Raw genomic sequence first — 25,167 nt, forward strand, 5'->3', positions numbered from 1 at the left:
TCAACCAACTCCTTAGTATCTGTTGAAAGTAAAATCTCCTTCTCCATGAGGTACCACAATTCAACCTCTTCCAAGAGATGCTACATCCTGAACTATAATAGAGTTGGAAGTGCCATCCAACATGTGACAATCCTAAAGACCCTAACTACTTGTGATTATAACTCTTTAAGCAAACATGAAAACATACTGAGAACTAAGAATCAAACCTGCAACCTCTTATAGTTGGAGGCCACCTTTCACAAACACGCAAAATAACACTCCAATCCTTGGAGCAACTATGACATCACACCCCATGGGCCACAACCTTTAACCAGTCAAAATCTTCTTCACTTGCTGAAGCTCAGGAATCCCACCCTTGAAATCCTTCAACAACTCCCTCTAACAAGTTGCAATCTTATCTATGCACAACTTCCTATTAGTTTCAGTGAAAGTGCTATGATACCATGTAATCCAGACTATAGTAAGTAAAATTTTCACTAAAAGAATAATCCTAAGATCGTAGGTAATTTAAAGCCCTTGATGGGTATAATAGAATCTACAAAAACACATTGCAGAAAAATAATAAGAGCATGTACACAAATATGAACTCTCAATCACATCTATCTTCTAGTGAATGCAGATCAAAGAAAATACACTACAATACCTCAAAACCAAAAACTTTCTAATCAACACGGAAGTGTTCACTACATCTCCTTTATGGAATAGGAAGAAGAGAAAAGATACAAAGTATCTATTCACATGCATGAAGCACTAATTGTGACTCAGTCAAACACTAGCCCAAGTCTAATCATCTAGTGTACCCTTGTTGCATGGATAAGTGTGCCATGTAACTGCATGCAACTGGAAGACAAATAGAAGAATGCATCCCCTTCCTTGAGAACAGTGCCCCCTACCTAGACTGGAACCTTATCATGCAAAAGCACTCTGATTAACAAGGGTTTTGTGCCCTCCAAATATTAGATCATGCATGTAGAACTGAACTGAACTGAATATGAATTATAAACTAAACTAAACTGATGAAAAAATGGAATTGCTTAATCTTAAACAACATGCAAACTGGAAATATACCATCTATTCTCCTACATAACAACACCTCCCTCATACTATAATGTGCACAGGAACCATGAAAAACTGTTGCCATTATTAATGTTGTATGGATCTGCAAAACATACACCCTTACTGCTGTTGTACCTGCCAACTAAGTGCACCGTGGTAATGTGGAGAAGATTGTCAGAGTTAAACAAGGTATAAAATCTAACAAATGATATGAACCAACTAATCAAAAAAATATTACCATAGTGATAAATTGAATCATTAAAAGAGTGACTAGCATTGGAAGACAAAAAGTTAAGTCAAACAAAGTATAGATCGAATAGTGATTCAATACACTGCATTATTTAACGTTATTTTCATCAATATTTACCACAGATAACACAAAATTTACTGCATGGTTTTAAGAAAATTCATCTCAATGGGAAAATAAATTGTTTCAAACCCCAAGATTGAAAGGAAATTGACTTAATGTACAACAAAATGTTAGTATTTTGTTAAGCTGCATCTGCATTTACTCGGAGGTGTTGGTTTGATGCTATATAATTCTTAAAGCCATGTTGAACCTACAATGACTCTCTAGCTTTTCTGTCATTAAAGTTGCAGGCATATTTTAGCAAAGCCATAGGATTTGATCATGATGAAATGTAGTTAAAGGGTTTTTTCTAGATTTATATATATTTTCACAGTCTAGTTTCAATTATGCATTTTCCCATACCAAGTAGGAAATAAAACAAACCATTAGCAGATAAAGAACATATCAATCAAAGATAAAAATTTAAAATAGAACTGATAAAGGATATACAAATGTAGAATGGAAAGTTTTAACTCAAAAACTGAATAGACAGTCTGGTGTTAATGGTACCTCTATAGCAGGATTTGATGTCAGTAGTAAAGACACCAAGTCCATCAAATGCCTCTTTCCAAGAAGCCTCAACAAGAGTTTTCCAAAGTCCCTTTGATCCCTCAAATGTGCTATTTTACATCCAAGCAGAAGTTGTGTCCAATGGCTTTCCAAAACAAAATAAACCACAACATAACATAGTGTTGATGTATAAATTCGTGCAAGAAATGTACAAGTCAAAATACCAAAATTTGGCCAGAAAATCCAAATCACTAGGACAATATAAGAAGAAAAGGAGTTGTACTTGTGTTATCACAATTGTGTAAGCTCTAGTTGCAGCAGCTATAGCTAAATTTTCCTTTGTTCCCATAGACTTGTTCCTATGTTTCAAGTAAAATCTCTTAAACTATAGCTATAAAAGTAAATAAATTGAGATATGAATGATTGTAAATTTTTGGTGCCAAGGCCCTGATACAAAGCATGAATTTTCCTAGTGGAAACGACCTCCCACAACACATCAGATAGATGTTTGCACATTCAAGCACAATACATAACAAGAATCAGTAAATACTAAAAAGTGTAGCTTTGTTTACAATTCATTTCCATAAGAGCAATTGCAGACTATGGTAATAATGACTCATATTTACAGTGGGGGTTCTAGAGTTATAGTATTTTTCATCGATGCATGACTGTTCTACAAGCCTATGTAGGGAAGAAGACATAATTTATCTAATATCCCTCATAATCCTCAAAGACTAGGATGAAAAATCCTATTTACTTAGAATTAGTTGGAATCATTAAAACATTTCAAACTAAGGTGAATTCCAAAACCTTGACAACACAGTGTATGAAAAAATTTCAACAGTAGCAGAAAACATTGAGAAATCATAATATGCAATGAAAATAATGAACATGCCAAAGCAAAAAAACTCCACAAGATCAAGATGCAATTGTCAATAGAAAAAGGGCAACCCTCAGATTACTAAAGGTAAACCAATATTTATCATCTTTATCTATTGATACATATTATAGGTGATAGAAAAGAACATTATCAGACTACCTGAATAGTTTTACTATAAAATATTTTTCAACTTTCGATCAAATGGTGGAGCATTATCTTAAGATTTGTCCCCAAACATAGGCAATGAAGACTTATGTCTCTCATGCTGAAAATTACTACTAATCGATCCATATGACTAAACACACTAAAACAAAACTAAAGAAAACATGAAAACGACAATAACTGTAGGTAAAGACAAACAAACAATGTTAATAAACCATTTCTTGGTTCTTCACAAGAACCCCTGGTACTAGCACAAATTTTTCTGGAGTGTCTGGCAGGTAATCAAGACAGTTGCCCTCCATTTCCTACGGAAAAATAGTTGTGACAAGAATTTTGATGATTTGCCCAAAGAAAGGGGAGTTAGAATTAATAAGTTCTTGCTTTTGGATTCTGCAGTTATTCAATGTTCCACTCAACTGATTGCCTTGAGAAAAGACCACAACAAGCTAGACAGGTGAGCTAAATTTCATGCAGGCCACACTTGCATAGGGGTAGGTAGGGACGAGGCTATTTTGATGTAATGATGGCTTAACATGTAATCTTTGAAGAGATGACAATTATATCCCTTTCAGTGATATATTGGGTTTTTTCCAAAATAGATAAATAACTAAATTATTTTTTTATAACCCACTAACTTTGAATAAAGTCTCGTACTCCTAAAAATTCAAAAATTATAACATCTGTTATTTTATCCAAAATAGTAAAATACTATATACAGTTTGTCCACCACAACTACTCTGAGCAATGAATTCACCTGGAAGGCATACTTGTGGATCTAAGACACTCAATTTGAGTGAGATTATGGATTTAAATCAAGGGGTTCAAGGACCAAGTTCCTGAAAAGGATGCATACTTTTCCATGATGAGACTATCTATTGGATCTCTTTGGGGAGGGTAATTCAATCAATTCTCATAATCATGATAACCATTTAGAGAAAAATCCTAGGCAGATAAAACATGATGATCAACACTTCATAAGCGACCAACACAAGCTTCTTAAGACACACTAACCATTTGGGTGACTGATAAGCATGGAGTTACCTTTAAGCCCTAACCTTTGCCAACTGTAACGAACCTTCGTGGCCTACCCGGAAATATAGCCCCTAACCCCATAGTTTTCTTTTAATTCCTTTAGATATAGTTAAGATTCCATACTCCTTTCTCCTAGTTTGACTACTACAACACATTCAAGGAGGAACCGTATACCATAGATACATTATCTCACCTTCCTCGAGCAATTTTATAGACATAACCACAGCTTGGAAGGAAGGAAGATCCATAACATACAACCATCAAGCCTCTTGTGACATGCATGGGTTCGATATCTTCTACCCTTATATATATATATATATATATATATATATATATATATATACATATATATATATATATATATATATATATATATATACATATATATATATATATATATATATATACATATATATATATATATATATATATATATATACATATATATATATATATATATACATATATATATATATATATATATACATATATATATATATATATATATATACATATATATATATATATATACATATATACATATATATATATATATATATGTATATATATATATATATATATATATATATATATATATATATATATATATATATATATAGAGAGAGAGAGAGAGAGAGAGAGAGAGAAACTACTTCCTAACTGCTCTGCATGCCTCTAGATCTCATGTCAATAACTTGCTTCAACACCAATAAATCTTGATTACCATATGCATGCATAAACTTTATAAAATCCATTAACTCAAATAATCACATGCAACACATGCATCACATCTACTCTTTAAACAAATTGTTTGTAAGTGTTTTCATCCACTTAATATACCCTACTACTACATAAAGATGCAACAAGAGCATATACATAATAAGAATCCATTATTTTCATAATAAATATGATTCTTAGGTAACATACATAATCAAATCAGACCCCATTGAATATGCATGTAATCGATACTCTGACCATCATAAACTATTCCATTAAATGCATTATACCATCTGATCCACATGCAGCCACCACTATCTGCCATCTTAAACTAGAGACTTTATATAGCATTAAATACATACTACGATCCTTCACTAACAAAATGATGATCACCTTTAGATTCATTGGATATTTACTCATCCATATGCATAAGAATGAAAGTAATTACATGAATACAGATAGATTCATCAATAGATATCTTATGCAATACAAGTACAAAAGTGGAACACCTCAATGGATGCAACTCATCTTATAGTACCTTAATGCATAGACTAAATAACGTAAATCTCTCGCTAAAATTTTTTAGACTTAGGACGAAATCATTTATCCAGTATAGTTATCTTTCTCCCATACAATGATCACATAAGTTATAGGCATACTATTTTCCGTCATCACTTTAAATTAAGGACCAAGTTTAGTTTCCACAACCATTTCATCACATGACTTAATCCTTTTACTGATTTTAACATGAAATACATTAAAAAGCCATATGCATAACTATAGTTCTTCCATACCAACAATTAACGCAAAATCTATATAACTGAACCAAATACTATAATGACATAAAGGGTAAGAGACCAACATACAAACATTCCACACATGTGAATCCATTTAAAAACCATCACTTAGAGGGAAGAGCACCACCACCCAACAATGAATCACCTTTGATTCCCCCCGAGCCGAAGATCTTTCCAAGGATCAATTGTCCTCAATTGATCAATGCATTGGGTATTTAATATCCTCTTTCATGATTTAGTTACCATTAGCGGCATCCCACTTTTATGGATTTTTCCATTTGCCTAAGTATTTTTCGGAAAATCTCGTCTTTAACTCCCATGAGGATTTTCCTCATAACTTGCATTTATCTCCTGCAAAGCTTTCATTTCTAATGGATATTTATCTCCCATCCATCCGATGGATCTCCATTCCATCGAAGCTTATCTAGAATCACATCTAGAAGATTTATCATGAAAGATTCATCTCTATCCCATTCTTCATGGGATTTGGCAAGAATCTCCTCTCCCTTGGCCTCCAAGTGATTTATTTTTATTAATTTATTTAATAACACATTCTCTTTTCATATTAAATATCACCTAGCTTTCCTCAGCTTAGGTTTAGAATAGTTTAACCCACAGAGGAGCGTATCACACCTAGCTTTAACTCAGCTTAGGTTTATAAACATTTAATAAAAAAGGGAGGATATCACACCTAGCTTTAACTTAGCTTAGGTTTATAATAATTCAGTACACAAGGGAGGGGTGTTACATAATCCCCCAACTTAAATTTTACACTGTCCTCGGTGTATCACTACATCATGTCCTCATTCATAGGTAGCTGGTTTTTGAATCAATAGCTCTCATGGCTCTGCCATCTGATGCAATTTTGTTGATGTACATTGGTCACAAGGAGTGCTCCCAACACCTCTCCTTCCATAGCTACATTGGTCTCAAGGAGTGCTCTCCTTTCATAGCTACCTGTAACATTTTTTTTCAAACCATTTGTGAGAATTTATAGATGCAAAATTTTAACTATGATAAATATCATAATCTATTACTTAATATTATTAAAGCAGCTATTTCTTATCATTTATTTTATCTGAAGAATGCATGTTCTCTTCTTGCATTCTTTCAAGCCTTTATGTTCTTGTTGAACACCTACTTCTTGCAGTCTCTTTGCCTACAATACATCCGTTAGAATATTTTCCACATTAATATGCTTGCAAGGTCATAACAAATTAGTTCACTGTATGTATGCCAAACTGTAATTAACCATGGTTACTTATCCTTGAACCACTTCTTTCTTTTCTTCTTCTGTGTAACCACCTAGTTGGTTGTCCTGCCAGAGATCTACCCAATGTAAACATTCCTGCACATAATGTGTATTATATACACCGATATACATATCATATTTCAAACATGTAACATATGTAGTCATACAGGTACCGTATGTACTGCTATAGATAGTACCATCTGTGCTACAACCCATCATACCATTCCCATGGTATCACCTACATGACAAAACTTGTCCACATTTTTTTCCTACCATGTTAGTATCATACCAAACATTCTCTCTCTCTCTCTCTCTCTCTTTTAGCAAATTAAAACAACTGTGCTCAGTTGACAAGAATTTTGTATGAGCATGGTTTATTTCAGTAATCAGAGAAAGTTTTTTCAAGTGTGGATCATTTCCAGATTTCATTTGGTTACAATATCAATAGTATAGTACTGTATTCATGCATATTTTCATCATACCTTCTGCTTAATTTCCTAAATCAAACTATTAGCTCACAGATGATCAGATCATAATTCATCCCGTATGATTTACTATTTCCCTTTGTATGCCTCAACCACTTGTTGACCATGCATAATTTAGTGTAGTTATACCTAAAAGTTTTTACTACTTTCAATCCTACACCCCTTTTAGTTGTAACTGTTGATGTTCTCACGGTACTTACATGTTTGCTCCTTTTTAACATTAAATCACCCTCAACCAAAAGATGAGTTATATATTTTATGAATTCCTGTTTGAATTACGCAACATTTATTATGTTGTCTAGACACATTATTAATGCAATCCAATAAAGGAACCTCTCAAAATTTCTTGGTACAAATTATGATATCAATCTATTTAAATAAATTGTTAGATACCATTTAATTGACTCAGTGGTCCATACCATTTTTGCTACTTCATCAATTACTATGGTTTGCACTTAAGGATACTTATAGGTTCTATTATGCATATCCATCGAAAGATGCATATGCCTTGAAAATCTAGTTAAGTTAAATTTTCCCTTAACCATACTTTCTTCCAACCGAAGAACAAATCACATTGTATGTAGATGCATTAATCAAAGGACAAATTTGAATCACAGTTTGTATAGGTTATATAGTCTTGTACTATAACATGTTCTCACCATTCTTTACCTTGGTATAATACTTTAATAGAAATTATACCATTTATAAGTTGTTTTTATAGCATGATGACCATAGTTTAATCTCTTTCGAGAATCATAGTCTAGTTTTATGAGAATTGTGATTCTTTCATTCATGAAGGCAACATATGTAAGTGGGTCAATCAAGTAATTATATCTTCCTCCCATGTGCATTACTTACTTTTAAGGCATTTTCTCCCTATTGCATGGTATAACAACTTTAGTTATAATATTTTTCCTGTAAGCCTAATAAACTTTAGTTCCCTTGTTGAGATCGACTCTTAAACATAGTCATGCATACTTTGCCTATTTACTATTGGCACATAACAACCCATGCATGTATGCTAACAAAATATAATTTCAATATAGTTCAAGAAACTCAAATCCCCTGCATGGAGGAAAAAACCAAATTTATACATGCTATGCATATTTGTAAGCATTGATAGCAGTCTAACATTGATTCTACAAGTCACAACTATGCCCAACATCTAAGCAACAAAACATACAGTCTATCACAACACAACAACAACTCCACACTACTTTACCAATATAATCATTAGGTCAATCACACTCTTTTCTTCTACAAAACATACTCCCCCTTAATAGGAATTGGTGTAACCAACATCTTTATGATTGTTGAGCAATGACTTTTACTTTCTTTCAACATGTAAGAGACCATCAATACCAGAATTCATCAGGAAGTGCTTACATGGAAGATTCATATGACTCATTACTATGCATGGATATTAAGCATGATCCTTTTTAAAACATTTTTATCTGAATGACCACTCAGCTAGACTATGGTAACACATACAATTCATGACAATGCATGGGTATATGTATCAATACAACAATGGTAAAACCATGGTTTTCTTTATTATCTAATCTTCTTTTCCAGGGTTACGTGATTTTATTTAGCCATGCATATATACCACAATTGTACCAGTCACCATTTAAATATCTTACCTATTGGAACAATCAATTCCAATATAGTTTTCCACACGGTTCATCAACCGGTTCATGTGATGGTTTGGGATGTTGATCCAACGGTAGAAATTGTGTTAAAGGTTTTAAGCAAAACTTTCTAATTTCTCTTCATCATTCATAATACCAATTTTTCCTAAGTTTTCTTTTATGTACTTTTGGTTTCTATCATGTATATATATGTATTTTACCTTCACTTTGGAAATTTACATGAAAGTCAACTCACTAATGAATACCTGCACGGAAAATCCATCGCAACCAAGGTCCATCATTTTGAACGGGCACGCTTGCAGGTTTCAAGGTTGAAGACAGATCTAGCTTTTCTTAAAAGATGCAGAGACTCCTCCACCATCCCTGTCTTTGCCCGGATTAATCATCGCCTTAACACTCCCCAAAACCATCAGGTTTTCCTTAAGGCGAGTTTGGCGTTAATAAGGGCAGAAATCAGTAGGGTCAGGAAATCTCTGAATCTGCTTTCTCGGTTTCTTTTGGGTTTACATCTGGATCTTGGGAACTTGTTTTCATCTTCCCTTTGGGCCAGAATAGATGCCTGTTCAGCTCTGAAGTCCCTTCGGTTAGAAGAGATTCGGAAGCAGCATCAAGCTTCTAAGTTTCAGAGGCTTGCTGAAAATTCAGCAGTTCTGGATAGATCTAGGGGAGCAGCTTCCCGGAGCCGTATTTCTCCTGGTCAAATCTCTGCGCTTAATAGTTGGTTATCTGACAGCTCTGTTGATGACCGAGCTGCCCTTACCTGCAGATTGGGGTTTGGCTCCCAGGAAAGCATTCTTCCAGGTTGCTGCATTGAGGGAAATCACTCTGGTGATAATGAGTGCTCTCCTTCTGGCGCCAATCATCCAGATCGCTCTTCCTTTCCAGGCATGGGTCAGGTATCGCTTGACAGCAGCACGGCTGTGGGTAACTCTCTTCCGATACCTTCTTCAGTTTCCATGCCTGCGCTGAGGGTTTCTGATCCAGAGGTTTCTTCTGCGCTTTCACCGAGTGGTATCTCTGTTTCCTCGCTGCGTAGAAGGTCCTCGAAACCAGGCGGGTTGGTTGGGGTCAGCGAGGGCTCAGATCCAGCGTTAGCGGGTTCATTGTCACCTAACTTTGGTCGCTCCTCGGTGCATAGCTTGTCTGCAGAGCCCGGAATCGATTTGACAGGCAGCGGGGTTCAGATCCGGTGGCACCTAATTCTGATCGCCCATCGATGCATGGCAAATCTGTAGAGCCCGCAGTCGTTTCGGCTGGCCGGTTGGTCAGCTTGGTTTCCTCGTCGGTTGGTCGGGTGCGTAGCTCATCCTCAGAACCTGGAATAGCTTTGGCACGCTAGTCAAAGGTGGTCGGTGAGGGCTCGGCCCCCTTCCCCGTCCTTTGGTATCTTGCAGTCACCCTTCGGGTCAGTTGGTCAGCGTGATGTCTCTGGTTGTTTGCAGCTCCCCGCTGCATAGCTTGACCGCAGACCCGGGTATCGGTTTGGCTCGCAGGTCCATTGGGGTCAGAGAAGGCTCGACCCCCTCTCCCCGTCCGTTGGTCCTTGACAGTCACCCTTCAGGGAGTGCACTGTCTTCTAATGATATTGATAATATGTGTATTGATTATAAGTATAATATCATCAATAATAATGATAATCATTATGATATGAATAATAACTATATTATTAAAAGTGATAATAATGATATGTATAATAATAATAATATTATTAATAAGGATATGAATAATGATAATAACTATAGTAATAATAATGATATGAATAATAGTATTAACAGTAATATTAATATGAATAATAATAATAACTTTATGAATAATAATAATAATAGTAATATTTATAATAATAATATTAATATTTATAATAAGAATATTAACAATAATAATAATCATTATAATAATAAATATAATAAGAATAGATTCATTAATAATAAAAATAATAAGAATTCAATTAATAAGTACTCATTTTATAATGCTAATTTTTCTAGCATGGAGAATAATAGGAATGATGTTTATAATCATTGCCTTTCTTCTCGTTCTAATAATAGGGTTTTAAATGTTTCCAGTTTCTCCTTCCCCCTTCTGTTTTTAAAGTTTTAGGCAAAGGTTTAAATTTTTCCTTAGCTCCGAAGAAAATCCCTGTAGATGATATCATTTGCGACATAGAGTTTGGGATCAAAGATTTACCTGATAGGGTCAAGGACACCATTAGGCAAGATTGTGCGGTTGTCTTGAGAAAGGCTAAGCCCCCTAAGAGCAACCTTAGCAAGGAAGAATTTGTCGCTCTCAGATCCTTAAACCAGAACAAGGATATCATTGTTTTAAAGGCAGACAAGGGTGGTGCTGCCGTCATTCTTAACAAGGTTGATTACCGCAGCAAGATGTTGGATCATATTCATAATAGTGGTAGCTACAAAAAGCTTCCCAAGAATCCGTTAAAGAAGGTTGCTAAGAATGTGGCGCTTGCCATTAAATCCATTAGCTCAATGAGTTCCCTGCACCATAAACTCATTGAAAGCAACCCTATCACGCCTAGAATCTATGGTCTCCCCAAGATTCACAAGGATGGGGCTCCCTTGAGGCCCATTGTCATCACCATTGGTGGTCCTACCTACCTTTTTGCTAAGTTCTTTGCGTTAAAGCTTAAGCCCTTGGTTGGTCGTATGGAGTCCTTCGTAAAGGACTCTACTTCCTTCATTAAGGAGCTCAAGGACATCAAGCTTGACCCTGGGGAAATTCTTGTTATTTTTGATGTTTTTTCCCTCTTCACTTGCATCCCTATTAGTGAGGCCATGGAGGTGATCAACCACCTAACAGATCCTAACACTGCTAAGTTAGTTGAGATGTCTCTCACTTCTACGTTTTTCTGTTTTGAGGGAGAGTTCTTCGAGCAAACCTGCGGGGTTGCCATGGGCTCACCCCTTTCCCCTGTCGTTGCTAATCTTTTCATGGAAGATTTTGAGTCCAAGGATCTAAAATCTTCTCGACTCTTGCCAAAGCTTTGGAGAAGATATGTGGATGACACCAATGTTATCTGGTCTCACGGCCAAGAAGAATTAGATCTCTTCTTCAATCATCTCAATAATCAATCCTCTGCCATTAAGTTCACTATGGAGCAGGAGGTCGATGGTTGCCTTCCGTTCCTCGATATTCTTATTTCTAAGAATAGTGATGGTTCCCTCGGCCACCAAGTTTTTTGGAAGAAAACGCATACTGAGCAGTATCTTCATGCCAGTTCCCATCATTTCCCGGCTCAAAAGATGGGTGTTCTCAATACCCTTGCTACTCGGGCCCTAAGGATCTCGGATAAGAAGAGTTTTGAGAAAGAAAAATCCCATCTCCTTGATGTCTTTGTTGAGAATGGTTATAGTAGATTCATGGGTCAGAGGGCTTTCCTTAAAGCTTCCAAGAATTCGCTGTCTCAACGAGAACCAAAGGAGCGAGTTCCAGGTGTCCATCTTCCGTATGTTCAGGGGACTACTGATAATATTGGTAGGATTCTCAGGACGCATAGTGTCCCTGTGACCTTTAGGCCCCTGAACACCATTCGCTTGTCCCTCAGATCAACGAAGGATCCTATCGACCCTAAAGATATGAAAGGTGTGTACTTGATCCCCTGTTCCTGTGGGACCCCCTACATTGGGGAAACTGGTCGCTCCATTAATCAAAGGATTAGTGAGCATGCAGCAGAACTTAAGCATAGGCGAACTAAGTCTTCCGCTTTAGCTGAGCATGCTGAGAAAACCAATCATCATGTTTGTATTGAGGAAGCTAGTGTTATTGCTAAGGTTTCGCACTTCCATCATCAGAAATATAGGGAGGCGCTTGAGATTGAAAAGAGGCCAAGTAATCTCAATAGAGATGATGGCTGGAAAATCAGTCGGTGTTGGGTCCCAGCACTCTCGACCTAGTCTTCCCTAACTTATTTATTATTATTATTATTATTATTCTTAATTATTATTATTATTATTATTATTATTATTTTATTTGATTTTTTATTTTTTATTTATTTTTACTTTTACTTTTACTTTTATTTATTTTTATTTTTATTTATTTATTTATTTATTTTTTAATTGATTAATTAATTAATTTTTTAATTAATTTATTTATTTTAACTTACTTTATTATTTTTAAGTTGAATGATATTAATTTTTTCATTCATACTTTTAACCATCTCTTTCTTTTATATTTATTTATTCATATAAGAATGATCCTGTTTTTATTTCCTTCTAATACTAATTTAACTTACTATTTTTAATTATTTATTTTTAACTAACTATTATCATGAATTATTTTTAATTACTAATTTAACATAAAATTTTAATTATTTATAAATAATTTTTAACTAACTATTATCATTAAATTATTTTTATTTATTTTATTATATAGGATTGGTCCCCCTAGGGTAATTGTTTTTTTTTGCCCCTTAAATATAATTTTTAATTATTTATTTTTAACTAACTATTATCATGAATTATTTTTAATTACTAATTTAACTTAACATTTCAATTATTTATTATTATTTTTTAACTATCTATTATCATAAAATTATTTATTAATAATTTTTTACTAGCTATTATCATAAAATTATTTTTATTTATTTTATTTTAAGGGATTGGTCCCCTAGGGTAATTTTTTTTTTTTCCCTTAAATATAATTTTTAATTATTTATTTTTAACTAACTATTATCATGAATTATTTTTAATTACTAATTTAACATAACATTTTATTTATTTATTAATATTTTTAACTAACTATTATCATAAAATTATTTTTATTTATTTTATTTTAAGGGATTGGTCCCCCTAGGGTAACTTTTTCCCCTTAAATTATTAAAAAGGGTTTTGATCCCGGGACCTAGTCAAAAGTAGTTGTTGGTCTCTGCTCTGTCTATTTAACTTGCTAAGCTGGATCTGTTTCTTCAACTTGTCCTGACGATAAACCACATTGGTTGGTTCGAAACGCTCCGACAAATGATGTTTCATGTGATCTTCGCCATAAAATCTTTTGTAAACTTGATATGGATCACAGAAGCCTAAACTCTACTATAAACTACAGTGCAGGTAGAAAATTTTCCTTTATGGAAATCCTTATACATAAGGATTTAATTCTTCTATGCAATTATTTTCTCATGCATAAATAGTGATGATTAATTTACAATCATTATATGGCCATATTTTCCTATTATTGAACCATGTAGAAACAATTAGTCTTCTATTCATCAATAAGTTTTTTTTCCTTTTCTGAGAAGCTTCACAATGAAAGATACTTGTAACATGATATCGATTTGTATGTTGACTATAATAATTCCACTTTTTCACTTAATAGTAAAAAAAACAAACTTAGTTTTGTTTCCAAAAATAGCAGCTTGCAATGTCTCACTTATCAACCATGGAAATTCACTAAAATTCATGTTGTTGCATATTCAATTGTTTGTTTGCTTTTATCTTTAAACACAAACAAACAAATTTTGGTTTGTTATAGGTTGCAGTTCTTTGCTCGTCCCCACTCTTGTTCTCTGGTGGCCTGTGATGATATTTTTCATGCTTGACATAACCAGGTGGTTGCATTAATTTTAAAGAATGGAACTTTCGTAGCTACTGATATGGTTGTGGTAGAAATAGGTATTAGAGTAAATGAGTTGTTTGAAGATCAACTTACCACGGAGAAAGGCAACCATTAAAGTCAATGGGAAAATGCAAACAAGCATTGGTAACCACTTGGATAGGAAATTGCAAACAATTATGTATATATTTTCAATTCAAAAACTTCAAAATCATTATTATCATGAACCTGCTCTAGTTTTGCCAGGTCCACACACGATGGGAGAACATTGGCAAAGGTAATGTGGTTGGGATCGATTCCTGTTCGTTTCATTTAGTGCAATAGTGAAAGGGCTTCACCACTGATCCCTTCTCTGGTGTAAATAGAAATCTTGTTTTCATTCGAATCTTGACTTGTCTGACTTCCATAAATAAAAACGCTCACAGCGTAATACAATCAACATAAAAAGAAATATATAGATATATAGATATATATATATATAGATATATATATATATATATAATCGTCAACGCGTAACGACCTTACAAGGATTCATTCATTTAACAAAAATTTAATGCTCGATTACCTGCGTCTCTTTTTTAATTACTTTTTCAGTGGGAGGTGGACATGTGAATCCAGGTGGAGGGGTGAGACTGCAATGCGCCGAAGCTCCCGAGCCAGTTGAAGTCAAGCAGTTGGAGGCAAATTGTTGTTCCTAAGAATCATGTTACTTCCCTGTCCCGGTTGCTAGCCTACACTCGACATCATTGCTCGGCAACAGTGTCTTTGATGCCTACGTGCACTAACTCTTCTCCTCAACACATCATCGCAGGCTTGTTCCTAATGAATTTTCCTCGACCCGATTCTTCGCCTATAGGGCTGCTTCACCCTTTGGGAAGCTGCAAGTCCCTCTGACAGGAGGGAAAAAGCAATTACTAGGTCGAGAGTAAAAAAAACATTCATGATGGTTGACGCGGAAATTATTAAAAAAACACTACTACATATTCTAATATCATGTTGTAGCAACATTAAATCTCTCACTTGACAGTCATGCCACTCAGAACCATTACGAAAACTATTACACACCACGGTCTACTTTGTCAACGCAAGACATATATGCACACCTTAAACTTGGGAGTGCAACACTAATGGTGCGTTGACACTCATTGCATCCGGATGATGATAACCCTATTAGGTACAAACTTTCCATCCACAAAACATCAAAATGAAGAACTTTCAATCCTTAAGACAATGTGTGTGCTTCTTCGCTTGGGTTTGAGAACCCTAACAGATCTGTCAATCCCCATCTCTATGTCACCCCCCTGCATAGGAAAAAATATACGTTGACACAGGAAGGTTAGGATAACCCTTATCCTTTTGAATTTCTTTTTCCAAAGCATTTGTGAATTCTTATCAGAAGCATTTTCGTGAAGTGGAAGGAAACCAATCGGATTGGCATAAAGGAAACAACAATCCAATGCTTTTTCCATGCGGTGATGCTTTAAAAGCTAAGGCAGGTGAGCTTTGTGGAATTTTATAGTAATCATGCTACTTTAGAAGCCTTTTCTTTATTCCACTATTGGCCTGACTGGAAAGTTGTCGCTTTGCCATACCTTTTCCTGAAAATAATACTAAAAGTCACTGCCCTCACATCAGCAAAGCTTACATGCCAATGGTCGTTAGAGTTTGATTATAGGTAAATCTTATCACATAAATCTCGATACTCATACCCTTTTAGATAAATTCATATATGTATTATGAAAACGATATGTTTTAAAAAAAATCATTGATGGCTTTTACCATTCTATGAGCATTTCTAGGGTAACCCTATCCTCCCACAACCCTTCACATCAATGAATGATTGGAGAGGTGACGATGACTTTCCCTAGTTGCATGATTTTTTTGTGCCTTGGAATGTGTTGTTGCTTAAACACTATTCCTAGACAATCACTATTTTTTTTTTTAACAATGCATGGGGAATAAAACATTCCATTGAGAAGGACAACCAACGCTTAGTTTGTACCTACAACTCTACGATGGTTGTTTCATGTTGGATGATCTACCTAAGAGAATGAACATTCATGCTACATACTTAGTAGCGAGACATCTAATCACTCGATGCTAACCTTCAGCGAGAGGATTATCGGCAGAAAGACTTAGTACTCCGATTGCATTAAGGAAGATCTATAAGCCTTACCATGTCCACTTATGGAGTGATACAAAGTAACACACTAACAACCGGCATCTATAGAACAGTGGGCGAATGCATGGAGTTGTTAATTTCAGAGGCAGATTCACATTCGTACGCCTCTGTAATGTATAATCTTATTTTAACTAGGACGAGGTCAATGCATATACTCATGTATTAATGTCTTATGATGGAGCGGATTAGGTTTCCGCTGCTCCTTTGTTATTGGTCGATTGTCCCAAAATGAATTTCCACTTGATGTGTTGACCCGTCATAATTAAAAAAAGGATATGCCCCTCAAAGTTTTTAAACAATCCCATACTCAACATGCATATCTCATTATGCCCAAATCAGATTTTATCTTGGCATTGCGGCATTAGGGATGAGGTAGCTTATGCCATTAACTTCTATAATATAGACCAAAAGTATCTACCTTAAAGGTAGGCGATGGGAGAGCGAGTTTTAATTTGATAGCAATTTGAGGTTGATTAGAGGTTTTTTTTCACAACTTCTTTTTACATTGACTTAATACAAAAAAAAAATTGCCACTATACGGTCTGTCAAGAAATATGGTCCCGATACACAATCTAGATGCGTAGAAGTCAACATCTTCCCATAATGCATAGAACTCTTTATTAAATTTAATTGCTTGTTCTAATTAAATTATCATGCATATGTTAATGATTCCTCAACAATTCCTCAATAAACCATGTTAACATTTGGATTCAACCTTAAGGAATCTTAATTTTCTTTAATGACAAGAAAATCAATATGACATTAACGTGTTCTAAGTTTCAAGATTCAATTTTCATCTTTATGGATCTGGTTTATTTTTCTTATAGAGATTGTATAATTAAAACTCGTCAACGTAATTTTACGGAGGTGGATGAGTCCATAGGCCTTAGTGTTTGAACCTATGGCTTTGATACCATTTGTAACGAACCTCCATGGCCTACCTAGAAATATAGCCCCTAACCCCATAGTTTTTTTTTTATTCCTTTAGATATAGTTAAGATTCCATATTCCTTTCTCCTAGTTTTACTACTACACCACATTCAGGGAGGAACTATATACCATAGATACATTATCTCACCTTCCTTGAACAATTTTATAGACATAACCACAACTTGGAAGGAAGGAGGAGCTATAACATGTAGCCATCAAGCCTCTTGTGACATGCATGGGTTTAATATCTTCTACCCTTATATATATAGATAGAAACTACTTCCTAACTGCTCTGCATGCCTCTAGATCTCATGCCAATAACTTGCTTCAACACCAATAAATCCTGATTACCATATGCATGCATAAACTTTATAAAATCCATTAACTCAGATAATCACATGCATCACATGTACTCTTTAAACGGATTCCTCATAAGTGTTTTCATACACTTAATATGCCCTAATGCTACATAAAGATGCAATAAGAGCACATGCATAATAAGAATTCATTATTTTCATAATAAAGATGACTCTTAGGTAACAGACAGAATGCAAATCGGACCCCATTGAGTATGCATGCAATAGATACTCTTCCCATCATAAACTATTCTGTTAAATGCATTATACCATCTGATCTGCATGCAACCACCACTATCTTCCATGTTAAACTAGAGAATTTATATAGCATTAAATACATACTACGATCCTTCACTACCAAAATGATGACCACCTTTAGATTCATTGGATATTTCCTCATCCATATGCATAAGAATGCAATTAATTACATGAATATATATAGATTCATCAATAGATATCTAATGCAATACAAGTACAGAAGTGGAACACCTCAATGGATGAATCTCATCTTATAGTACCTTAATGCATAGACTAAATAACATAATCTTTGGCTTACAATTTTCCGACTTAGGACCAAATAATTTATTCGGTATAGTTATCATTTTCCCATACAATGATCACATAAGTTATAGGCATACTATTTTCCTTCCTCACATTAAATTAAGGACCAAGTTTTGCTTCCACAACCATTTAATCACATGACTTAATCCTTCTATTGATTTTAACATGAAATACATTAAAAATCCTTATACATAACTGCACTTCTTCCATACCAACAATTAACGTGGCATGTATATAACTGAACCAAATAATTTAATGACATAAAGGGTAAGGGACCAACATACAAACATTCCACACATGTGAATCCATTTAAAAACCATCACTTGGAGGGAGGAGCACCACCACCCAACCATGAATCACCTCTGATTACCCAAGAGCCAAAGATCTTGCCAAGGATCAATTGTCCTCTATTGATCAATGCACTGGGTATTTAATACCTTCTTTCATGATTTAGTTACCATTAGCGGCGTCCCTCTTTTATGGATTTTCCAATTTTCCTAGGTCTTTTTCGAAAAAGCTCATCTTTATCTCCCACGAGGATTTTCCTCATAAAATCTTGCCTTTATCTCCCACAAATATTTTATGTTCGATGGATCTTTATCTCCCATCCATTCCATGGATCTCCAATCCATCCAAGCTTATCTAGAATAAATTCTAGAAGATTTATCATGAAAGGTTCATCTCTATCCCATTTCTCATGGGATTTGGAAAGGATCTCCTCTCCCTTGGTGCTCCACCCTCCAAGTGATTTATTTTATTAATTTATTTAATAACACATTTTCTTTTCATATTACATATCACCTAGCTTTCCTCATCTTAGGTTTAGAATAGTTTAACCCACAAAGGAGGGTATCCCACCTAGATTTAACTCAACTTAGGTTTACAAAAATTTAACACATAAGGGAGGATATCACACCTAGCTTTAACTTGTTACTTAGCTTAGGTTTACAATAATTTAGTACACAAGGGAGGGGTGTTACACCAACTCAGAGTAAAATATAGTAGTCAAGGTGTTCAAGGACCTAATTCCTAAAATACATGCATCCTCTTCCATAGTGAAAATGTTTACTGGATGATTTTGGAGAGGGTGATTTAGAAAGTACCATAGGTTACTAAGGGAGCTTGGATTATCAATGAATTTACTTGGCCTTCGGAACGGTTGGTTGGTATAGATTGGTGACATCATGGATATGGTGAAGTCTCAAGTGCTATTGGTATGGCATAATATGGAACATAGAATAGAATGGGAGCTTCTTTAACAAAAAAAATATCATCCCTCTGAAAAATGTTACTGTGACTATTATGGATAAAATGCTAAGTAGATAGGCTATGATGGTCAAAAACCTTTAAGAAAATAGTGCAACCCTCTTAAGAAATGGTGAGAATATAGATGCCTAATTAGAATGGAGTTATTTTTAATCACTACAATTTGACAGCTCAAAAACAAAATGTGGTGAATCCATGGACCTATTAATTCTGTACCAAAACAGAACAACTACACAATTCTTTTTCAAACTCAAAAGAAAGGTGAACACATAAATGCCAGATTGGGATATTTAACAAAATATATAGGTTGCATGCATTTCAATCTTAGTTAAGCTTTAATCTTCAAAGCGGAATGAATGATTATTGGCACAGAGCCATCTAAACCAAGGTCATATGTGCACCTTGGGGTTTCACCTATCTATAATATTTGAATGTCGACCATTTGTTTGAATTCAAGATATGCAGGGTTTATATGGGTCAATTTTAGTGTCCATCTTCAATGCACCCAACAGACCATCTAGATTCAGTGCATCCTTACAAGAGGATCAACCCCACCAATTTTAAGCACACTAACCCAAGGATCCAGTGACCCAAATTGCAACCAGATACAAAAACCCATTTCAAAATACTCAACCCAGATGATTTCTAAGGAAATACATGTGCCAGATACTGAATTCAACAAACCCCATTCCAAAAAAAAAAAGAAACAACCCAGTTTAATTCTAAGGCAAATATGCACTCAATCTACAGACTTGTATTTTTGGCGACCCCTAGCATAAACCTCTGCCTGGTACTTGATATTACATGTATCTAAGAGATACAATATGGTAGTGCTGATGAGCCTTGCTATGGATCCTAAACTTTCCTTTGTCAAAGATTCAAAATCAACCCCCATCACATATAAATTCCATCGAATAAGATCTCTAATTTGTTATATATACGTCTATTGTGGGGGTACAAAATCATGTATTCAGAACCCAAAGTGTCAATAAAGAAAACTGATGATTGACGCTGGAGGTCCAATAATAAGAATTTGGGTTGCTCACAACTTAGATTCCAAATCAAAACTAAAAGTCTCCTTGAGGGATTAGAATAGAGAAAAATCAGTGTGTTTAACGAATCCAATATATGGGAGTTTGATGCAAGTGATGATGTCGACTCTTGACTTACCCAGATATCATTTACGATGAAGTTCATATTGCAGTCATTGTTGACGATCTTGACCATGTGGTACACGGTAGCATTGGATGTTTGGTGTCTAAATTAACCAGGCTGTGAAAAGTTCGACTGGATCCTTGTGCTACTCTGGATTGAAGTTAGAGTTTTTTATGAAGCTAATTTTAAAATTAGGCAGGATTGTTTTATGTAACTACATGTAATTTTAAAATTAGGCAGGATTGTTTTATGCACTAGTCGATTGGACTTGGAATTGGAATTCAACATTGTTATTAGATTTATTTTAGATTTGGATTAAAGTGTTCAAGAATTTAGATAGATTAAATTTATTTTTATTCTTAATAAGGAAAAAAATATTGATTTTCATTAATAAAAAGTAGATATATACTTTGGTATTTCATTGTTAATGTTTTTTCATGCCATATATTGGATTTTAAAATAAAATGTCTAAATTTCTAAGTATCTTATTACTCTCAATCATAGTTCTTCTATTTCTGAAATTTGTCTATATATCAATTTTCACAAAAAAAGCTTAAAGTTTTTTATGATGAAAAATATAACAAATATGATTCAAGCATGATAAAAATATATCATGATATATGAAAATTGTCTTGGATGGATGAAAATTAAACTAGATGAACGAAAATTTGTCAAGGGCATCCATTTATAAGTTAAAACTCCCCTAGTTGCAAAAGTATTCCTTTATCGAAAACTAAGTAGAAAATCCTCCCTGGCACACAATTGCATCCTTTCTTTGATAGGAGATTTGCCACTTGATTCTAGTCTCTATATACATTATTAAAGGCCAGTCTCTGAAAGGTATTCATCAAAGATCTTATGCATTGCATCCAAAAATTAAGGGAAGGTGGTCCACATTTTGTTCTCAATTGTACCCAATTTAGGATCATCTTGGAATCTCCAAACATAGGTAAATATTCAATTACAAGCCAGTTAGCACATAGAAGAGCCCCCAAGAGTATGATTAGCTCAACTCTATTATTTGACCCTGTGCCACTATACCAATTGAAATGGAAGGTGTTGTCTGGCTTTAAAACTAAATGTGTCCCACTTCCACAAGTCCTATTTGTGAATCCTCCATAAAAAAAATAAAAAAATAAAACAATAGGAAATTATGACCATAGCTCCATGAATCGAATATTTCTTCTATGTTGTTCCTCCTTGATTAGCCATATATCCATAAAATATGCAGAGATCTTTAAATACACATCTCTAATATCTGGTTCTTCTTGTTCAAAAATATTTTCATTCTTACTTCTCTGTATGCCCCAACAAATATATAAATGAAAGGAACGATATGTCTTGAAACCTTAAAAACATTGAGTGAGACATATCTAAATGGAAAACCATGTTCTAGATTACATGTATTTTAAGTGTTTGAAGAACCCCACTCCATACCAAGATCACAAAAGGACATGTTAGAAATAGATGTTCCACGTCTTCTAAATCTTCTTTGCATAAAGAGCATCTTCCAAGATCCTAAAAGGCCCTTTTATGGATATTGTCTCAAGTTAAAATATTATTGTGGACCACCATCCACATAAAACATTTTAATTTGAGAGGTATATCCCATCTCCACATGTTATGAAACCAAAAGGCATTATCATTCAAGCCATGTCCATGAGAAATATGTTTATAAATCTCTTTAACTGAGATATTCTCATTATACATAACACCTTCCCATGATAACTTTTCTTTCTTGTCAGTGAGTTTTAAACCTGCTAGACTTAATTGTGTTGTGAAACATGTCCATTCCACAAATAAATCCTCTGGAAATCCAAGTTCAAATGCATTAAGCCAATAACTTGTAACAAAAGAATATCCTCAATAACAAGAGATTTATTTCATAAAGTAAAGCTTTTTCTTATGTAAATTCTCAAGGATGGGAATATAAAGAGTATGTATTCCCTCCACTCCTTTGATATCATCTAGTCCTATTTCTATCCTATTCCCCCTTCCAACCTCCCATCTCAAATTTCGTAGTAGCCAATGTTTGTTTCTCATCATGCTTCTCCATATATAAGATGCCACCTTCTTCTTTGGAGCCCCCTCTTTAATCCATTCCTTAAGCTCTCTATTTTTTAGATATTTCTCTTTAATAACCTATTACCAAATACCTTTACCTTGGAAATCTATTCATAATTTCTTAACAATTAAAGCCTTACTGAAACATTATGTGTTCTTTATACCCTACCCTCAATCCTTCTCATGTCTAGCAAGCACCTCTAAATAGACCAAAAGTATCTTATTTGTGGATTTAGGCCTAGCCCAAAGGTACCTAGCTATAATAGCATCAATTATTTTAATTATATCTTTAGGCAGATAGAAGAGATGCATCCTATATATAGAAATATTCTTAAGGGATGCTTTGATCATAATCAACCTCGTTCCCAACGATAGCCACTTATTCAACCATTGAAACATCTTACACTCGAATTTTCTTATCAACCATTCCCAGTCCCTTATTTCATATTTATGAGGTTCAAACAGAACCCTGGATATTTTAATCCTTCCTTTATCGTAATCGTGTCCACCTCATAGATTTGAGCTCGGACTGGTAGCACAAACATTCCACTCGGGGCATATTTCCACTAAAAATTTCCATGCCTTCTCATTATCTACCATAGTCTCTTGAAAAAGGACTAATGCAATATTTTTCATAGTTATAATACTACAAATAGAGCTTATTTTTGGGGCAGATCCCAACCCCCTAACATTGAAATACATAAAGATCATAAATATTGTAAGTGGTCGGGTATAGGCTCTCTAAGGACCCAAGAAACAATGAGTTTGTAATCCCCCATAGATAAATAGGGATATAGGATTTCTAGTGGAGTGGATGGAGAAACCTCCATGGTGGCTTGAAAGGATTCATGAAGGTTTGAGGATATCGATGAAAATTTTGAAACCTTCTTGAATTTAGTACCTATCTTCTTCCTCATAGTGACATTCTTCTAAGAGTTGGGGCTAACAATAAAATCATCCTCCACGAAGAAAGATTTTTTTATAGATAGTGGCTCGAGGTTGATAGATTCGTTAAGTGCCAATAAGAACATTTCAAGGTCTTTGAGACTAGAGAAGATGGGTTACCTATAAAAGACCCAAATCTGATAGTAGGGGATCAAGGATGACCTGAAGTACTATAGAGTCCATCCTTCCTTCCTAGGACCCAGATGATGGAAGGAGATTCTTTGTAAATGGTAGTTGATTCAAACATGACCAGAATGTGAGGATGGGGAACAAGGAGGTCAAGGAGGACCCCTAATAGATAGGTCGAAAAACAAGATTAATAAATGTCTCAAGAAGGTCATTTCCATGATCTAATGAAACATTGTATTTATGTGAATCCAAGACATCATAAGCACATGCATCATTATGCTTTGTAGAATTATATTCAAGAGAAGGGATGATCATATAATTGAGTACCTGAAATCATTGGGACATAGGATTCTTGAGCGCTAAGCTTTCCTTTTGTAGGAAATTGATGGAGTCTGGGTCACTCATAGTTCCTCGACCCAAATGTTCTACTGGCCCCAAACTGCTTTGGGCAAACTTCGATCAGATGACTAGTTTCATGACACCCTAGGCATATAAAGGGGATACCCCAGAAATTGATGTCATGTCTGAAGGAAAATGGCCCCCAAGATAAGTCTATCTCAGTCGACAGACCTCCATTAAAGTCCACTTCAACCAATGCCCAACCTACCCTCTTGTCCAACTTCCCCAAACTCCCCTCCTCTATGAAAAAAATTGCCAATCTTGTTATCAATTGCCATTATAGCCTGATTAGCCAAAATTCCAATGGAAGCCACGAAAGCTTCATAAGTAATATCTTATGACGCAAGACATCCTTTAGGGGGTTAAAACATGCACTCCACCTCTCGAGAGATAGAAACCCATGGTCCCTGACCCAAGGAAGATGTATATTTTCTTTATGTCCTTCATGCTAAGAAAATGAAAGCAAAACCACCCGTTGAGTAAGATACTGACCTTCAGATGGTATTTGAGAATTGGTGCCCAACTTTTATCGACCCATCCCTTAAAATATTCCCTAGACATCTTAGTGAACTCCCACCTGCCGACTAGAGCCCAATGCTTGAGGCTTTCCACCTTGTCTTAGAAAATGTCCACCCCTAGAACCAAACTTTGTACATGTGTTGCAACCTTAATCAACATTTTCTTACAAGTTTGGGACTTCTGCAATTTTTAATTTAGACCATCAAATCC

At 34.8% G+C, this 25,167-nt stretch overlaps 1 pseudogene; it reads right to left on the reverse strand.

The window, feature by feature from the left end:
- LOC149188876 (peroxisomal adenine nucleotide carrier 1-like) overlaps positions 1–20,641 on the reverse strand; it is a 123,800-nt pseudogene extending 103,159 nt beyond the window's left edge.
- Positions 20,642–25,167: the final 4,526 nt, after the last annotated feature.

The sequence above is a fragment of the Pinus tabuliformis genome, chromosome 3_1 (genome assembly GCF_031772625.1).
Source record: "Pinus tabuliformis cultivar Carrire ecotype Pingquan chromosome 3_1, CPIR1, whole genome shotgun sequence".
Taxonomy (NCBI): domain Eukaryota; kingdom Viridiplantae; phylum Streptophyta; class Pinopsida; order Pinales; family Pinaceae; genus Pinus; species Pinus tabuliformis.